This window comes from Corythoichthys intestinalis, chromosome 5, assembly GCF_030265065.1.
Source record: "Corythoichthys intestinalis isolate RoL2023-P3 chromosome 5, ASM3026506v1, whole genome shotgun sequence".
In the NCBI taxonomy this organism is placed as follows: Eukaryota; Metazoa; Chordata; class Actinopteri; order Syngnathiformes; family Syngnathidae; genus Corythoichthys; species Corythoichthys intestinalis.
In genome coordinates this window covers 48,853,026-48,871,823 of record NC_080399.1, presented here as the reverse complement: position 1 = coordinate 48,871,823, position 18,798 = coordinate 48,853,026, and the positions used below count along the sequence as shown (strand labels likewise).

The 18,798-nt window shown below is 38.7% G+C and overlaps 1 protein-coding gene across 1 annotated transcript in view; it reads right to left on the bottom strand.

The window, feature by feature from the left end:
* banp (BTG3 associated nuclear protein) overlaps positions 1 to 18,798 on the bottom strand; it is an 88,376-nt gene that overhangs the window by 24,942 nt on the left and 44,636 nt on the right. The window lies entirely within an intron of this gene.

Genomic DNA, 18,798 nt, shown 5'->3' with positions numbered 1-18,798 from the left:
ATAGAATCGGAATTTCTGCATGAAGGAGATACTTTCATCTGAGCTGTTCTTGGTCATCTAACCCATTTGTTCTCTCATTTGTACCAACAATTCAGTTATGTATAATTTAGTTGAATAACACACAATAGCTAGTCTTCCTTTCTGTTTGTAGTTTAGTAAGTAAGGAGAACAACATTCAAACTGTGTGTCCTAATTAAAAAGCACATGTGTCAGCTTAAGTGCTGTTAGTTTCCTGTTGTTGGGAGTTGATTACATTTTAATACAACATAATAAAAGGAAAGTGGTGTTGTGGATACACTATGGTCATGTCTCTAAAAGACGTTCTTGTAAATTTTGCAAAGAAATAATACATAAAAAAAAAAAAAAAAAAAAAAAAACAATCACATTACAATGTCCAAAAGTGTACACTATAAAACAAAACTTTTTGTGGGTAGTAAATGATCCATATAAAAATTGTATAAATTACACTAAAAGTATTTAGGTAAGCAAGTGAACTGTATTATATTGGTGGAAATTAATTCTCTTTAGCCAATTTTAATCAGTAAAAACTGCCACTTGAACATAGAACAAGATAATATTTCCCCAAAAATATTAGGTGTGTGCTCAAGGCTACGCATGCGCAAACGAGTCTTATATGAATCTGAAAGGAGGACCATTTCATTTGGCAGGACACTCCAACTTGGATGGCATCGTACAGTAGCAGGTAAGTGAACTTTCTTTTAAAATTGACAATGCGAAAACATTCACAAGCCTGGTATGCTGTATGTTAAATTAAGAAGTCCCTATAGTAAAAATATTTGTATATTTTATTCCTGGCTTTCAACAGCCATTCCTGATAGCTAGTTAAAAATGTTCTTCAGAGCATAGCAACATGAGTGATAAAGTGGCTTAATTTGAACCATTTAATCTTATTTTGCAATTAACTTTTCAGTTATGGCGTACAGTATTGTCGAATGTTTCGCTCTTCGGTATAATTGAGTGGCACGTCACCTCCAGTCCCTGACTGGAACTACCCCGTCCGCCATATGCTGAGGTGTGCCGCCCGCAGCACACAGCCAGAAGCAGCAAACATTTACTGTTTACATTGAATGAGGCTGGGCGGCTACTGAAGCATGTAAACCCAGTAATGGCGGCAACCACTAGAGGCTACCACAACTCCGATTAGTCAATATGTATTAAGGAACAACTCATCAGCAAGCTGTCCAATAGGGTGTGTCAAGAAATAAAAAGTTGAGAAATGAGAGGGGGCCCTATGTTTTCAAGTTGTCTTATGATATACTTGATCATAATCAAAAGCAAAAAAATAGTTTTGACTTTATTTACCCACCCCCTTTTTTGATTGAAAAAACAGCATTTTTTGGCCGTTTTTGCATTTTTTGACTATTTCCGCCTAAACCCTGTTTTTCAGATATGTAATTTTTTATGCAATATTTATCATCTCCATTTAAAACCAGATATTTACTACAGTTGAAAATGGTCCCTTTAAAAATAAAAAAATGGTCCTTTTAAAAATTAAACTTATTTAGTTTCCAATAAAACTTTTACTCTTCTAACATGCCAAGACATGCTGCCGGCCATCACAGATCATTAAGAGAACACTTTGTACCCGAACATATTTGAATTGAACTGTTGAACCTTTTTATTGATAACTCCTATTGAGATGGGTCCCACGACCAGGCATGAGGCTGGTACTAGTCTGGCCTATGTGACAGGTCCAGGAGAACTGATTATACAAACTGAGCTCCCTACCCTCCGGGGTGTCCTGAGGCATGGCATCTACCTGCAGGAAAAGAGGCTGTTGGAGGACGGGGTGGATAGGAGGAACTACAGCATCAACCAGCTGGTCAAGGATGTCAGGGTGGAGTTGGTGGGCTGTTGGCAGAGGGCAAATGCTCAATTCAGTCCCCCGGTCACCATAACAGACAAGTCCAAAGAACCGAAAATCCAGGTGGCCTGGACTGCTCTGGAAAACTTCGCCTGGAACAGAGGGGGCATGAATTGGTCACCAGGATTGCCTCAGAGTGAGCAAACCATGCAGAGGACCGGAGAGTCGGCATGACGGTCAACTGCACCACCTTGGGCTGGGTGCGGAGGCAGGACAGCTCAAACAGGACATTCCTTGGACCATCCACCCAGCTGTTGTTGACCTTTACTTGGAACCAGCAGGGGAAGTACACATTAATTATGAAGGAGACAATCTCCTTCAGTCTAGCTAGGAACTTGCCCTTAAGTCCATGACTGAAGTTGCTACCGACTGTCAGATCTCTGGAGAGAACCCTTAGCTTCCCGGCAATTCCAGGGAAGACAAGTCTCCCTGATCTTCCTGACAAAAAAGTGAAAGACCTCTCCTCAGACCAGCACTATGGATACAGGATCACCAAAGCTATCAGAAGTGGCAAGATGAACAATGATCTTGCTGCAATGACAGTTGGCAAGACCGGACACAGCCGGTGGCTCACCACAGCTAACCTGTTCTGTGACTGGTCATGGACTTAAGGGCGAGTTCCTGGCTAGACTGAAGGAGATTGTCTCCTTCATAATTAATGTGTACTTCCCCTGCTGGTTCCAAGTAAAGGTCAACAACAGCTGGGTGGATGGTCCAAGGAATGTCCTGTTTGAGCTGTCCTGTCTCTGCACCCAGCCCAAAGTGGTGCAGTTGACCGTCATGCCGACTCTCCGGTCCTCTGCATGGTTTGCTCACTCTGAGGCAATCCTGGTGACCAATTCATGCCCCCTCTGTTCCAGGCGAAGTTTTCCAGAGCAGTCCAGGCCACCTGGATTTTCTGTTCTATGGACTTGTCTGTTATGGTGACCGGGGGACTGAATTGAGCATTTGCCCTCTGCCAACAGCCCACCAACTCCACCCTGACATCCTTGACCAGCTGGTTGATGCTGTAGTTCCTCCTATCCACCCCGTCCTCCAACAGCCTCTTTTCCTGCAGGTAGATGCCATGCCTCAGGACACCCCGGAGGGTAAGGAGCTCAGTTTGTATCATCGGTTCTCCTGGACCTGTCACATAGGCCAGACTAGTACCAGCCTCATGCCTGGTCTTGGGACCCATCTCAATAGGAGTTATCAATAAAAAGGTTCAACAGTTCAATTCAAATATGTTCGGGTACAAAGTGTTCTCTTAATGATCTGTGATGGCCGGCAGCATGTCTTGGCATGTTAGAAGAGTAAAAGTTTTATTGGAAACTAAATAAGTTTAATTTTTAAAAGGACCATTTTTTTATTTTTAAAGGGATCATTTTCAACTGTAGTAAATATCTGGTTTTAAATGGAGATGATAAATATTGCATAAAAAATTACATATCTGAAAAAACAGGGTTTAGGCGGAAATGGTCAAAAAATGCAAAAACGGCCAAAAAAAATGCTGTTTTTTCAATCAAAAAAGGGGGTAGGTAAATAAAGTCAAAACTATTTTTTTGCTTTTGATTATGATTAAGTATATCATAAGTCAACTTGAAAACATAGGGCCCACTCTCATTTCTCAACTTTTTATTTCTTGACACACCCTACTGTCCAGTAGCCTGGATAATGATCCTGATTATTTGATTCAGGTGTGTTAGAAGAGGGAGACGCGGAAAGCAGAGTGCCCTCGAGGACCAGAGTTGGTGACCCCTGCTCGAGTTCTTTATTCATTAGTTAATACTGTACTGTACTTGAACTCCTACTATGAGGAAAAAATGTTTTCATGCAATTCATATTAGGAAGACAATTTGTTAAATGTTTAATGAGCAAATTGTCAATAAAAAAAAAAAACAGTTGCCAATCAAATGTTTCTCTTGCGTGCAATGACTTCAGGCTTAAGGGCAAAACAAACCTTGTCAATTAAGTTGATATTTTAATTAATATTTATTTAAAAAACATTCAGTATAATATACAATACAAATAAACAATCATGGGTAAATAATACTCAATTTTATTGGGTATTAAGTGATGTCATCTGTTTCAAAAGCTCAAGTAAACCTTACCCAAATTATTTCAGTATATTATTGTTGACGCATTTAGGTAATATTTACCGAGTAAAATTGGTTACATTTTACACTATCAAACTGAGTGTAAATTGTTACAATTTTATTGAATAAATTCTATAAGTTGTTTTTTACAGTGTAGAGAACACGTTATGAGCAGAAACATAATGCAACTCCACCTTAAAGAGCAAGTACCTCATAATTCAAAGAGTGAATCACACTTGTCTTCACATGCAACATTACGACTTAAATAACAAAGACTACAGTGGTACCACGACTTACGAACGTCTCTACATACGTTATTTTTACATTACGACATGTTTAAACGGAGAAATATTGCTTCTTGTTAACAAAGAAATTTCAGGTTACGAGAGGCATAAATAGAAAATACTGTAAAAGATAAGACTTCCTGCTTTTAAGTTTCACGCCATAAGATCCTGCTACCCTATTGGTCATAATTTCCCCATCCCATCCCCTTCATTATTCTGCTCTCCTATTTGCCTATTGTTGATAACGTTTTAATTTTGGTGTCGCAATATGATGACGTGCACAGGCGTCACGGTGTTATTGTTGCTATAGCGGGTCGACGTCTGAGCCAAGTGAGCACAAGGCTCCTTGTGTTTTTCTCTCACAAAGAGTTTTTTTAAGCCCACACATGGTTCATTACATTGGTAACACATTAGAGTATAGGTGTCCTCGTGCCACCAAGCATAAGATAGGCGATAGGCACCATCGATCTAGTGAAATGGAAGGTAAATGGTAAATGGACAGTACTTGCAGTGTATCACAAAACTGAGTACACCCCTCGCATTTCTGCAGATATTTAAGTACTAGTATAGCCTTTCATGGGACAACACTGACAAAATGACACTTTGACACAATGAGAAGTAGTCTGTATGCAGCTTATATCATACTTAATTTATTTTCCCCTCAAAATAACTCAAAATATAGCCATTAATATCTAAACACCTGGCAACAAAAGTGAGTACACCCTATAGAAACTACGTGCATCCCTAAATGTCCAAATTGAGTACTGCCTGTCATTTTCCCTCCAAAATGTCACGTGACTCACTGCAGGAGTGCTGTCAGCATTGCTGCAGAGATTGAAGAGGTGGGGGGGTTCAGTCTTCAGAAGAGGCTTCCTCCTGGTGTGACAGCCATGCAAACCAATTTGATGTAGAGAGTGGTGTTTGGTCTCAGAAGAGGCTTCCTCCTGGTGTGACAGCCATGCAAACCAATTTGATGTAGAGAGTGGTGTTTGGTCTGAGCACTAACAGGCTGAACCCCCCCACCTCGTCAATCTCTGCAGCAATGCTGACAGCACTCCTGTAATGAGTCACATGACATTTTGGAGGAAAAATGACAAGCAGTACTCAATTTGGACATTTAGGGATGTACGTAGTTTCTAAGGGGTGTACTCACTTTTGTTGCCAGGGGGATGGATATTAATGGCTATATTTTGAGTTATTTTGAGGGGAAAATAAATTAAGTATTATATAAGCTGCACACAGACTCCTTTTCATTGTGTCAAAGTGTCATTTTGTCAGTGTTGTCCCATGAAAAGATATACTTAAATATCTGCAGAAATGCGAGGGGTGTACTCACTTTTGTGATTTACCGTATCAAGCGCAATTAACTACATGGTTACCATGCCCAAAACGCTTTACATTACCACACATTCACCCTTTCACACACACACACACGCACACACACACACACACACACACACACACACACACACACACACACACACACACACACACCCAAATGGTGCTGCTGCCATGCAAGGCGCTGGCAACCCATTAGGGGCCAGTGTTGGGCACGTTACTTTAAAAAAGTAATTAGTTACATTACTCACTACTTCTTCCAAAAAGTAACTGAGTTAGTAACTGAATTACTCTATAGTAAAAGTAACTAGTTACCAGGGAAAGTAACTGTTTCCGTTACTTTAAAAAGAACTTGTTGTATGTCAAAGAATTTGAAATTTTCTGAGCAGTATTCGAGTGAGTGGAATAGAGAAAAACAGACAGGTAGTTAACTTGTTAGGTGCTTCAGCAGATTTGAATTGCTTACCACAGATGTCGACAAAAGCTTTGCCCCGGGACATAAATTACAAGCAGGTTCTTTCCTTTAATTTCGACAAACCTGAAATAGTGTCTATATCTCTACCTCTCAAAGGACATTTGTTCTTCTGAATGCTCTGCCATCCCGACCCTGTGCATTTGTTCTGCGTGTGTGTGTTTGCCGCACGCACTGTTCCGGTTTGCTTGTGAAATCACCGGCTCTGATTGGCTTACTACGACACATGACTCTAACCCTCAGCCAATCACAATCACTTCCATCGCATCTCTCGAGGGGCTGCATTTAGGTAGGCTCGTTTCCCGACAATTCACGTCACCTTCAAAGCGTCTGCCGTCCTCAAGATGGAAGCAGAATTATTGCTGGCTGAAAGTGGGAGATGGGAACGAAGCTAGCATCAGGTGTAGCAACAGAGAAACGTTACCAAACTTTGGAAAGCATTGTCTAATTGAATGAGCAGGGACAAACAGCTTGGAGTCAGAAGTACGTGCGCTATTCTCGAACCTGAACGCACCCCAAGTCTTGGATGACAAATCAACAGAGTAGAGAGTCGACTCGACACGGCTGGTAGTTTCTTCAGTTTATTCAGAGTAAGTAACGCACCGCTTTTGACCGTCAGTAATGGTAACGGAGTTGTAACGGCGGAAAAAGTAATTAGTTAGATTACCCCGTTACTGAAAAAATAACGCCGTTACGTAACGGCGTTATTTATAACGGCGTTACTCCCAACAGTGTTGGGGGCAAATTAGAGTTTAGTGCCTTGCCCAAGGGCACTTCGACTTGAACCGCTGACCCTTCGGTCCAAGGACAACTCCAGCTACCAACTGTGCCACGGCCGCCCCAAAAGATGACATTGCCTCACTCAAATGTTAAGAATTTTTTTTCTTTGCATTTTCTTCTATTTTCTACTTCATTACTGGAATAAACAGTTAGTTTAGGTATATGGAATGATTCAAATGTGTTTGGCTGTTGTTTTATTCCGGTTTCACACCCATTATAAAATTGAGTGTTGCATGTCAGTAGTGCTTGGAACGTATTTGGGCATTTGCATATAAAACGCGTCTCCATTTAGGAAATTTCCCGGCTACAATGCAGAAACAATTAATGTTGTAAGTAGAGGTACCACTGTACTCTTAACTAGAGCTGGGAATCTTTGGGCACCTAACGATTCGATTACGATTCAGAGGCTCCGATTCGATTATAAAACGATTATTGCTGCACCCCCCTCCATTTTTTTTTTCTTTTTTTTTTAAATAAATGTTTTGTAAATTAGTTCCAAACTTGTTCAAAAATCCTCTCAGGCTAAACCAAACTACTATTTCAGTTTCAAGTTAACATATAACAGTAAACAAATATACAAAAATAACAGTAAATAAAAAACTCCAGTCCACATTCTGTATCAGCAGCTTTAAACTACATTCAATTAATTTAATGTTGTGAATCAACTGTTAAAATTTCTACCGTTATTCCACAATTTCCCTTCTGTCTACTTTTAAGTTTTAAAACTATTTCATCATTTAAAGATAGATTCATGACAAGATTCTGCCGATTTTAGATAAAAAGTTAATTAGGTTCGCTACAACAGAGCCTTCTAGAGAGGTCTACTGCTTTAAGATGGCGGCTGTTTACTTACGCCGGAAAGTCTCTCATTTTGCATCTCTGTTCAATAATACATATTTTAACACCGACGTCGTCTGTCAATTTGCATCTAGTTCTACATATAAATGATATCTACTGTAGCCGTATGTTTGTAGCAACTAGCAACTGGGCGTTGTTTGTAGCGGCCGCAGTCAGGTATGATTGTTTTTTTTTTTATCTAGCGGCATGAGTTGAACATGATATTTACTCTCGGTCCATTCCTCATTGTGTCCTGAAGACCGCGCTGAATGTGTTTTAGCTCTGCTTTACCTGGTATAATTCAATAATCGGAATTTGGATATTTGTGAATCGTTCTCAAATCTTCCACGGCCGAATCGCGAATAATCTAAGAATCGGAAATTTCGCACACCTCTATCTCTTAACCGTTGAAAACAAGCTAAATTGCTGTCATTGTTGAAACTGTGCAAATGTCAGAAGACATAAGCAGCTAACTGTAAGAAATGGCTGAAACTGGAGGGGAGTGTGCTTTTTAAAAAATCATATTCCTATTCTATTTTTGAAAGTCTTGTGTCAAAAACAGACCCATCCAAGTGCCTGATCTCATCAAATGTTGTTTGCATGATGACTCAGTGAAATAATGGGAGGTCTTCAAAGTCTTATTCCAGCTGTACTTACTGCCGAGGCAAGCTGGGACTTCTCCAATAGGCATTACATATGGCCAAAAAGCCAAAACTCACTTCCACAAAGTATCCACACTCAGTTCTTTTACTTTGAACTTATGATAGTTCTGGTTTAGTTAATGGTCCCGATAACCACAAGCTTGCTATGTCTTCAAAATTGCAAGTTTCACCACAAGTTTGCTGCGTCATCATCACCATGCACCAAATTCAAGCAGCCTGAAGTTATTAGTGTGAAGGCCTGCCTGTCTAACACAATCAAACATGGGGATTGATTGAGGTTGCAGCAGTTAAACTCTGAATAATTAAAAAAATAAAATAAAATAAAAAGAAAACCGCTAGATCTGGGTCAAATGAATCATCTTTAATTGCCAATAAACGTCTATTGATTGAAAGAAAATCTTCGTGAAACGTTCTGTGTGCTAATGTATTTTCTGCAAAAGATGTGTTGACATTACATTCAGGGAATTGTTTTATGACTTCTAGACTGAGCTAAATTTCTTGTGGTTTTAAAATTATTACAGAAAAAGCCAGTATGTTAAAAAGTGTCATTTTATGGACCAGTTAGGCCAATAATTCAGTCATGTGGGAACCAAAAATGCAGAACCTGCTGGTTCAGTAATTCTTCACTCAGAGATGGAAAGGCCTATTTTCGATGGTGCTCATTCGAGACTGAGGCTTGATTTCGCACAGATTCTTTCTGTTTCAATAAAACAAGCACTGGCCCAAAGGGCTGAAAACTGGAGTTTAGTGAGCACAGACTCGTTGCTAGGCCAGACGAGGGCCAACTACGTCAGCAGGCGGGGGGCAGGGTTATCACGACAACAAGGACCTGTAAGTGAGCAGAATTCAACTGGTGGAGGAGGTCAGCAAGAGAAATAGCACGAAAATAGTCCCAAACGCCAACCCTACTTGCAGCCGCCATCCTGAGTTATGTCTGCTGCTGGTGAAGTTGCTAGCTGCCCAAGATTTCCCTCAAGCATATTCACACAAATACCATAGACGTCATCACTATTGACGTGTCACTTCGTCATTCTTTGCGCAACACCTTATCAGAGGGGGCCGAGCTTCATTTACTAATAGCCGAAGACGGCACACGCTCATGTCGGATTTAAGCTTGGATTTACCGTATGGCCCGAAGACGGCCCTAATTATAAGACGACCCCCTCTTTCTCAAGACTCAAGTTTGAAAAAAAGACTAATTTCATATAGAAAATAATTACAGGGTGACCCAAAAAAAAAGTTTACACTCAGTTGACTGCTTGTTAAAAAGCCATTGAAACATATCTAAATAGGTTGTCATGCTTAAGTGATTCATTAAGGTCACTCAATGCAGCTAGTAATCTCTCGTCTCTACAATTCCTGTGCTTCTGCTGAAAATGAAGAAAACTTCAGCTGTACCTGAATTGCTGCGTGCCAGTCTGACACCTACTGAGATTGCAGCAAATCTGAGAATATCCAGATGTGCAGTCTACAAAGTTAAAAAGAAGTTGAAAGATACTGGAACAGCCTCACGAAAACCTGGGTCTGGAAGTGCCGATCTGTGCGGACCAAAAAGTTGATTGACAAGGTGATATGTGGCCACCCAGAGTCCAGATCTCAATCCCCTGGATTATAGCATATGGGCAACTGTGGAGGACAGTGCCTGTAAGAAGCCACAAACTTCTGTGGCAGCCTTGGAGAGGTCCATTGTTAGATCTTGGGAAAAGATGACAGCATCTTACATAAAGAAGACCTGTCAAGCGTTCCGCAGGCGCCTGGAGGCTGTTGTGACACTTAAGGGAGAACACATTGAAAAATAGAGTGTACTGTACATGTTCTTTACAATAATGTATAATTTGTGATTAAATTCTAATTCTAAGATGAATAAACACGGCATTTAAATTGTATTATGGCAGTGTAAACTTTTTTTGGGGTCACCCAGTACAATACATCTGAAACAAATGATTATACCAATATATTTGAGAGAAAAAGCATGTTATTTTGCATCATTCCAATCTTAATATCTGAACATTTAAATATGTAAATTTAAGTGCAATCACATTCGTAAATGAATGGCTTCTGGTTTTTGAAATGTAAATAAACCAATCTATTGTGATAAAACAACAAAATTGCAATAACTGCATTAATCATCAAAGTGAGGTCGACCTGTAACTGTAGTCTTGAAACAAATCAGAATAAGGAAAAAAACTGCAATAAAATGCAAAGTGGTTAAACTTGAGAATAGCTGAGATCTGTCATGACAGAACATTACTCCTCAAGTTCAGCATTCGCTTCAATGATATCTGGCGCCATCTAGCGTCGTAAATAGGTATAATGTCTAGACCCCGAATATAAGACGATTTCCTTTTTCAGTCTTATTTCAATGCAAAAAACACCGTCTTTTACTCGGGCCAACACGGTACTTACGATTGGATTTAACTATGAAAGTTGTACCACATACAAACGGGAAGGATTGTTTCAGGAGTGATTTCTTCGAGGATTCAAGGTAAATATTATATTTTTCGTACCATGCATGCATAATTGAAGTATTTATTCACAGGAATTTTCTTCTTTGTTTACACACGGAGGCGGCTAATTTTCGTAACTGACTAGCCTCATAATTTACTTTTAACCAAGAATCGAGACTGTTTTACGTCCATATCTATAAAGAATTCAGGGATTTAACATTTATTCAAAATAATTTTCACCAGAAATGCTCCTTTTACCCCAGGCGGCCGCTACCCTCATTCACTAACATAGTAGCATGGTACTTTGTCAATATACGTAAAATAAACGCAGACTGTACGGTTTATTTGCTTTTAACCAAGAATCGAGACTGTTTTACGTCCATATCTATGAAGAATTCTTGGATTTAAGTATCTAATAACAAGAATTTTCGCAAGGAAAGCTCTGTTTACGCCAGGCGGTTGCTAGCCTTGTTCGCTAACAGTATATAATGATAATAAAGGGATATTCTATTCTATAATAAGTTGTGATTATAAATAGAATTTATTAATGATCTATTTACATAATATTTATGATTGATTATGCATGTTTTCCTCAAGTATTAAGTTTCTGATAAATTGAGTGATTTATTATCTGTTGAAAACTTGCAGTAAATTAAAAAAAAATTAAGAGGCTATTTTGGTCAAAAAAATTTATGATATGTTAAATATTGCTATTGAGACTGAAAATATAGGTGATTATCTCTGCATTTGGTGATTTTTGTGCAACTACTGTATAATCTGAGACTTTTATAGCCATTTTAAGTTGTGTTATACTTATATAGAAAATAATTAATCAGGATTTTATAAGGGAACAACTTTGAATTTTTTTATGCCGCTGCTCGTGGAGACTCATATATGGTTAATGTAGGTGCCTGTTTTGGTTTTAGGTCAGTAGCAGCTTTGGCTTTGTAAATATTTGAATTTGAAGTTTTTTTAAATTTGCCCCCTACCAATCGACCATGCTTCCCGTGTCATGTCATTAGGTTATGAAGTCTATGCAAATACATTAATGCATGTGTTTTCAAGATCTACAAATATACCACATATTTGTGCAACACAATGGTGGAGCACACACAAGCTGAAAAAAGCTCTCCGCTCAAACTGCATGTCAAATGCTTATCACAGCATCAGCTCCTTGTTTTGCGAGTTAAATCCAGCGAGTCACCACGGGCAAACATGAGCATGTACACCTGCAGTCAAAAGTTTTGAGACACTTTCTCCCCCTACTGAATAATTATCCGTCCCAAAATTTTCTCTACGAGTGTTGTAAAAGAAGCCAACAATGCCAGCTCAACACCAGCCTGACATTTCTAATGTGACACCTGTCGCTCAGTCTCCTCGTACGGCCGTAGATGTGTGGACGTCAAAGCTACAACGCTGTGTGCAGTTCAATCATTTGAATTACATATCAAATTCATTTGCCAAACTGTTCGGAAGATTTTCATTTTGTTTCTACACTAAGCGGATGTCCCCCCCCCCTTTTTAAAACTGTCCTGCCATCAGTTGCAAGGTCATGCAGTGTGGTAGATCTGAATTTTTAATGTGAGAACAGTTTTTCAACAGGGGAGTACGAAATATTCCCACTATTGTTGTTTATATTGTGATGTTTATTGACAAATGCAGAACAGAAAAGGGTTTGAGGGGAAAAGACAAAAGAACAGACATGGGGAATTGGGTTACATACCACAAAATCTGAAATTTCTGAGGTTTTTTTTTTGTTTTTGTTTTTTAGACTGTTTTGTTTTTGCCACAACACTGATAATATGGTATTAAAATATTTCATTTACTCACATAGTTTAAACTATGACTGCACTAAACTAATAGCAGTGTTAAACATATCAGTTTGGAATACCATTATTATTTAAAGAAAATTTTTATGGATGCTTTTTTTTCCCATCTAAGTCAGGGGTGTCAAAGGGCCGCAGTGGGTGCTGGATTTCATTCCAACCAAACGAGACAAATCTATTTTCACCAATCTGGCGTCTTACAAGTGTATCAGTTGATTGCTGTCAGGTACGGCTTGTTTCAGCAGAAAGCTCATTGGTTGAACTGTCTGTGCTAGATCTGTTGGAACAAAGACCAGGACCCACTGCGGCCCTTTGTGGAATCGGTTTGACACCCCTGATCTAAATGGATCGTCAAAGTACCAGATCCTGGATCAAATAAATTTATTTTCCCTTAATAGATGATAGGTTACATTTTTGTACACAGTATAATGCAATAAAAGATCATAAAAACGAACAAACAAAAAACATTATTTTTGGTTGGCCGAGCCGCAGTTGGTAGCTCGTGTTGCCCTGGGACCAGAAGGTCAGCAGTTTGATTCCAGGCTCTGACTGTCCACTGTTAAAGTGTCCTTTGTCAAGACACTGAATCCCAATTTGCCTAATTAGTTAGAAAAGTAGGGCTTGCCTGATAAACACGTACGATAGTTTCGGCCTGCGATTGAATTGTCGGGGGGGGGGGATTCTGCCCCGGGCCAAACAAGTTACCAAACCCCTGATCTTGGCTATGGCTCCCTAACCGGTCCAAGTGATGGACAGAAGCAGTCAAATATTGCTGCTCAACCCACCCAAGTATTGGCACAACTAGTAAAACAATCTCACACTTAATTCTCTACTTCCATCTGAGAGTAGTTCGCATTCTCAGCTGTGTGAAGATGCGCAGAGGCTAAGAAAAGTAGCTAGATTTGGAACACACGGATCTTTGCAGGAACCTCTCAGCAGTGTATCCTGTCCCATGATTCAATGTGTCAGAACTCACGGTCTTTAGTAATCCAGTATAATGTGTTGACATCGAGTTAGTTACATGCAAAGTAAATTTTAAATTGAGGAAATGAAAAGCGATTTGCAACAACAAAATCTAAAAAGAACATCTTTACAGTTCAACTAAAACATAATACAGGCAATCTTTTGGATTTGTTAGCCTTCTAAATCCTGAAAGAAAGAGCTGAAGCATACTGTATGGAGAAAGCATCCTTCAAATTTGTGACAATTAGGGCACTTTGCTCCAGAAAAGGGGGGCAAAAAAACCTGCTGAGAGGTGAAGAAGTCCATTTGGTTGAATACTTTATTGTTATTAAAATAAAAATTTGAAAAACTGCTATTGCGATTTATCAAGTGATTTTCAGGAGAGGCTGTTTGATATTTTTCAAATCTGTAACGAAACAAAAGAAATGAGTCATTCCATAGTAAGACAAGCATGGCATTGGACCAACATATGGGAATGAACAACGTTCAATGTTGTAATGAATTGATTGAATAACAAGTCTATTGAAAGATAGACATTCCATTACAGTAGAATATTAACGGATTAACTTCACACCTTGTAAACAAATAGCATCATGTAACCTTTGCCAGTAGACCTACTGTGAGTAAAATAGTGGTTGATTTTAAACGACTGAGTTTCTTATGAATCACAGTAAAAGTGTTGAGATGACATTCTTATTAGAGAGTTAAAAAAATTAAGGACCTACTCTAGCTCAGTACAGTCTTTCATATTGTATTATAACGACTAAGTGGAATAAGTAACAACAGTAAGAATAAAAAAGAAAGTCTAAAACAAGGTAACAGCAAAACAAGATTATTTATTGTCACTCTTTTTATTCAGTATTTAATGTCACTTTTAGCTGCTGGTCAAATCTCCATCCAATCTAACGAGCAGTGTATTTAAACGCAGGCGACCCATGGAAGGGTTGCCAAGATATTGCTTTGCTGGTCTCCATCAAACATTTTGTACTCTCGATCCAGTCATCACATTTAGCTAGATTCGCCCCTGTCTTCGTTTGTTCGTCTGCCACCCTCGTTTTGGAATTCTCTATGTTGTGCAGGTATTGGAGTGTGTTAGTTTGTTACCCTGTTGGCTCACTGCCTACCACCTTGGAATACCCTCGGGTTAGTTTTAGTGATCTCTGTAAACCTGCTGTCACGGACCCTTTTTGCTATCCCCCTTTTTGCAATCACATGTTTTTGTTGTATTTAATAAACCTTTGAACTAGAGATATCCCGATCGATCGGGTCCGATCACGTCATTTTCAAAGTATCAGAATCGGCGAAAAAATACCGACCATACCTTTTTTTAACATATATATTTTTTTTGTTGTTGTTGTTGTTGTTGTTGTCTAATTGTATTCAACGTTACAGACATAATATGTTACACTCATCCAGAGTCTTTAGTTTAGGCTTAAGGTAGGGTTATCAAAAATATCCCGATAACGGCGGCAATTAATTTATTAAAAAATGTGTCACGTTAAAATATTTAACACAATTAATGTATGCGCTGCACAACTCTCTCACTCATTGTCGCGCTCAATCTGTACTGACGCCGTTTTAAAGAGATAAAAGGTAGCGCAAAATGAGTAGAGTGAATTTTGGCAGCCTTTGGAGCCTTTATTAAATTGGTTAAAGCCTTGCAATCCCTCTCCCTATGGATAGAAATATCATGGGAAGCAATGTGGGGAAGCAAGGTGGCAATTGATCTTCGTCTTAACACCATAAATTATTTCCCAACGCGGAGAAGATATATCTATTGGTAGCACGACGCACAGTCATGGTTACACTTCCCATCATGCATTTGGGATGGCCACAGTATCATTTACTGAAAGCTCAACTAATACACTAGATGGCAATATTTAGTCACAATACACTAAGTCACAAGTCTTTCTATCCGTGGATCCCTCTCACAGAAAGAATGTTAATAATGTAAATGACATCTTGAGGATTTATTGTCATAATAAACAAATACAGTACTTATGTACTGTATGTTGAATGTATATATTCGTCCGAGTTTTATTCATTTTTTTCTTAATGCATTGCCAAAATGTATATGATCGGAATGATCATGATGATATCGGGAATGATTGGAATTGAATCGGGAGCAAAAAAAAAAAGCAATCGGATCGGGAAATATCGGGATCGGCAGATACTCAAACTAAAACGATCGGGATCGGATCGGGAGCAAAAAAACATGATCGGTTGTTCCCTCGTTGTTGTCTGCTTTGGGGTCCAACGTTGGTTTACGCATTCACGGACCGTATCATTTGAGGTCATCAGTGTTAGTGGGTAACTGTGGAACAAAACCTCAATTTCTTGTGTATCCCCAAAAGTCTAAACAAATCACTCAGGGTGACGTTTGGGAATCTCACAGGCCAAGCACAAAGACTTGTGCCCCTGTGTGATCCATTTAAAACATAGAAAACTCCTGTTTTAAATGGTCAATGACACATTTTATGATTATGCTTGAAAAAAATTAAAGAAAATGTATCATGAAATTGGTTCATTACTTGTGAATAACCTGTAATCTTTCCAATCCAAACCTTAGTCTGGTGACACATGAGAAAGACTAAACATGCTTTCACAACGAGCTATGCACATGGTGCAGACTGGTATCCACAGAAGGACTTCGTAAAAGCAATCTGTGCATCAGACGATACAATGAGTCACCCACTTGGTGTCTGGTGATTTTTTTGTTGTTGTTGTTTGTTGAAATGAGACTAGGACAGGACTAAAACACGATTCCACACGAGCCGACAATCTTAAGAAGGAACGCAAACCTATACACACAAAAAAACCCTGAAAACATTCTCTTTGAATTGAAAGGACATACTAATCTAGTTTCTTTTCATTCCCAAAGGAAAAATCTTGTATGCATAATACGGAAATGAAAGGGGAAAAAAAGCATTTGGACTTTGCAGTGGCTGGAACTTTCTTTCAGCTTCACAGCTGTCAACATCTGTATCTGCCAACTCTGGACAGATGTCCCGGCAGTAACACTATCTCCAGTTAGATAGGTGGGGTGGGATGGCTTTTGGAATTTGTTTTGGCTGCAAATCTACTATAAAGATGCCCAAACATAGCCATGTTCTGGTGCTTGTTCAGCACCGACCTGTAAAATGAACATGCTGGCCTAAAAATGTCTCTCTCGCTCTCTGATTGAACTCATCGACCTTTATTTCTAACTGGGGGGAATAAAGCACTATGTTAGAGCAATATGAACTGTGCACTCTTTCACTTTTGTGCAACATACTTTAACTGTATGTCCTGGCCTGACCACCATCTTGTAAGCTGACCTCCAGTTTCCCCATCTCCTCCCTTGAAAGATCTTCACACCTGCCTCTAATCAAGTTCTCTCTCAAATGTTGCCACCATCAAACTAAGAATTATATTAAGATATTGTTCACAAAGGCTTTATGATGAACCCGGAATGACCTGAATCCTGACCTTGATCCAGAACCAGAAAATCAGAAGGGGACCGATGACAGAAATAACAGCTGTAATTAAGTCAGGCCCCTAAAACCAAAAGGAAGGAAATTCCACCGAGGCTTTCTCTCTCTCTCTAGTTGCGTCTGCAAATCCAAACCTGGCCTGTCTAAACTAATGAAGGCATTTTCATAGTGAGGGTATATTTCTTGATTAAAGATGATGGCTGCTTTGTGATTTGACTCATCCCACTTAAAGCACCCAGAGAACTTGAATTATGGGGTTGGCCTATTATTTCATTTCAAAACAAAATATTCTACACTTAGGAAAGTTAAATACCAGTCTGCAATAAGCACACATATTCACAGCTCAGTTATAGGAATTTCCTATTTAATATCCTAGCACAAAGAGTAATTTCTTCTCAACTTTGGAAAAACCCAAGAAAACCAAAGAAACTTATCGTCCCAAAAATCCAACCTTGTATATTTCTCTTGTAGTGCTGCAACGATTATTCGATTAGCTCGAGTAATTCAATTAGAAAAAAGCTTTGAATCAAATTTTGCTGCTTCAAGGATTCGTTTCATTAGAGTGGCATTGTAATGGTTTGTTTGGAAAGTGTTTGAATTTAGTCTTATTGATTTGGAATACACTGCCCTCTAGTGGCAACAGTTAATGATTTAACTCAACTAACACAGCTGTTAAGACCAACATTAGGTTGTGAGTTCTTGTTTGTGCTAATATGATTATGCATTCGTAATGTAATTTAGAGGTATACAGTATTTAGCAGTTTACCATTTACCATTTTTTGTGGGAATATGTGTTTGAAGGATTTGTTAAGAGCATTGTTAAGAAAAAAAAACGTTAGCATTTTATAACATTTAAGCTAGCGGACTTTTGCTATGCAAGTTAGCCAACTGTTCTTTTTTTGGACTTCAATCCTCCTTAATTATTTTTAATACCGTTTGAGAATAAGCTCGTACAGTATTTTTATTTTTAAAAGTGTTTATTGCTCTTGTGAAATGAAAGTGCAATTCTCCATAGTTTGAAAAAATCACTCTAGAATTTTATTTTGTATTCGCATTTAATACACTTTTGAAAATGCAATCTTAGCAAGCCTTTGTTTTACATCTCCCAAAATTTATTCTGCAACGTGTTAAATGTTCCTAATCCAATTACTCGATTATTCAAACTAATTAATTGATAGATTAATCTATTACTTAAATTATCTTAAGTATCTTGTTTCAGCATTTTTATTGAAAATTAGTTTTCTATATATTCGATCAAGTCATGCTATCCCACATTTATCTGTCAGCTTGTTTTCTTTTTCATTTTAAAAACTTCCACTCACTTGCGAATTTCCCACTCCCAAATCCCTTCTAAGCAGTTTGTTATGCAAGTTGTTGTTTGTCAGTTATCCACACTAAAATTTTACAGCTCCCCTTGTAGACTGCTTCATTTTTTTCCCACACACAATTTTAAGCTTCAACCTCAGCTGATGTTTCAACAGCAGTGAGATCTAGGTTTGGGTTGTTGATGCATTTTCTGATCATGAACTAACCAATTGGTAAATGTACCATTTTGGCAAGGTAAGCAAATGCTAAATATTCAAAAGCTCTGATTCAATTTGGGTATGATGTTCAAATTATCTCCATTTAAAGAGGGGGGGCGGGGTTGGGACGGCAAAATTATAAGGATCATAACAGGTTTGTGCACCAGCTTCTTACTTTGAACTGCTTTCAAATAAACACCAAATTTGAGTAATGCAATTTTATTGAACAACAG